General features: G+C 42.2%; 1 pseudogene; it reads right to left on the bottom strand.

Annotated features, from left to right (window-relative positions):
* Positions 1 to 342: 342 nt before the first annotated feature.
* On the bottom strand, positions 343 to 1,281 carry LOC140847622 (olfactory receptor 5AN1-like; annotated as a pseudogene).
* Between the last annotated feature and the right edge of the window lie 787 nt (positions 1,282 to 2,068).

The raw sequence follows: 2,068 nt of genomic DNA, 5'->3' as shown, positions 1-2,068 counted from the left end.
GCCTGGGCCAGGTATCTCTCAGGGTTCAGTCTCAGAATCAAGAAGAGCCCAAAAGTTTTTAAAACTTGATGTTTCACAAATACATGTGGATGCATTAATAAAATATGAGACCACTCTTCATGTAGACTGAAAGTAATGAATCTCCAAGACTTAAAAATATTCTCTTTGTGTGGAATTGTACCACGTATTGGTCCATTTTGGTGTATAACTTATGTCAAATAAAACCCTTTTTGTCCAAAAGCACTGCGAAATTTGTAATTGTCTATTCATATGTTCAGTATTGAGGATTAAGATGATTCTGAAAGGATAATATGCTTAGAAAATATCTCAGAATCTGTGATGTCAGCAATAACCTGCCTTCTTCTGCAACCTCTTCAAGGCATCTTTGATTTCCTTGTTCCTCAGACTGTAAATCAAGGGATTCAACATAGGAACAATCACTGTGTAGAAGACTGATGCAAGTCTGTCAAAGTTGGAAGAACCGCCAGAGCTGGAACTCAAATAGACAAACATAGCTGAGGTATAGAAGAGGGAAACTGCTGTCAGGTGAGAAGCACAGGTGTTGAAAGCCTTGGACCTGCCTTTAGCTGTAGTGATCTTCATGATGGAGATGACAATATAGACATAGGATGTCAGGATAACAAGGACATTTATTATCACAAAGATCATTGTTACTATGGCAAGTAGGAGTTTGGCAGAGAAAGTGTCAGTGCAGGACAGGACAAAGAGTTGGGGCATGTCACAGAAGAAGTGGTGGATGACATTAGGCCCACAGAAGTGGAGTTGAAGAATGACATACAGTTGGGATACAGAACCAGAGATTCCAGCCATGTAGGATCCCACCACCATCCCAACACAGAGGGTGGGTGACATGATTCATGAGTAGAGAAGTGGATTACAAATGGCAGTGTAGCGGTCATAGGCCATGGCTGTCATGACACAAGAGTCACTCAGTCCCATGGCTGAAAAGAAGAAGTACTGAACAGCACAACCCACTAGGGTGATAGTATGCTGTTCCTGGAAGAAGTCGGAGAGCATCTTGGGGGCTGTGGAGGTCACATAGCAGATGTCTAGGAAGGACAGGTTGCTGAGGAAGAAGTACATGGGTGTGTGGAGGTGGGAATCCATCCTTATTAAGATGATGAGGCTCAGGTTCCAAGTCAGAGTTGTAACGTAGATCACCAGGAACACAACAAAGAGCAGTGCTTTCATTCTGGGAAAATCTGAAAACCCCAAGAGGATGAAGTGGGTGATCTCTGTAATATTTCCTCTCCTAATCATAGCCTTGCTGCTCCTCGGATCAGAAAAGAGACAAGAGAATTCATGCTGACTCAAGTCAAATGTGATAGCATTACAATTCTCCCATGTGCCAGCTTTTTCCTTCACTGAGCACCAGAAAAAGGGAAATGCTCACTGTTCCGGTGGAAACACAGCAGATTTTCGTCTCACATTATCAAGGAGTACCTGTTCAGTGCTTCAGGTTCTCAACAAAGCATGAGTTTCCATGAGAATTTAAACAGGTATTTAAAAATCTGTTGAAGAATTTTTAAGACAATAGAAATTCTGTGATTATTATACATAGAGATCATTAATGAAAATACGGTTTTTTAAGTAACCTCTGTTTATGCATTATATAACTTGCTTTCTGATACGAAAACTATATGTGGCCTCAATTCACATTGTTTCATATAGCCATTCTGTTCTCTATGGCCATCCGGATAAATTTTTTGAATTTCTTCCATTATCCATTAGGAAAACATATACTGTACCTCTGGGGGGGGGGGGGAAATATGTTGCCACCCTGGGGCAAATAACCTTTGAAGCAAAAACCACTCAAAGGGAGAAAAGAAGTGGAGGAAACCTGTTTCTTGCTTATTACTTCTGCTCCCCCGTGTCTCTCATGACCCGGGTGCCGGGACCCGCCAAACCTCTCCAGTCCAAGTACGTGCTCACCCTCCACACCCTTTGTTACCACCTAGTGATCTGGAGATGGACCACTTCTCTTCACCCCTTGGAAACACCTATTGATATGGAAATGCACTAAGGCCAGGCAAGAGATTCTGGAAAA

The sequence above is a fragment of the Manis javanica genome, unplaced genomic scaffold, assembly GCF_040802235.1.
Source record: "Manis javanica isolate MJ-LG unplaced genomic scaffold, MJ_LKY HiC_scaffold_25, whole genome shotgun sequence".
Classification (NCBI taxonomy): Eukaryota; Metazoa; Chordata; class Mammalia; order Pholidota; family Manidae; genus Manis; species Manis javanica.
The sequence above is the reverse complement of the archived record's forward strand: the minus strand, read 5'-3'. Positions and strand labels throughout refer to the sequence as shown.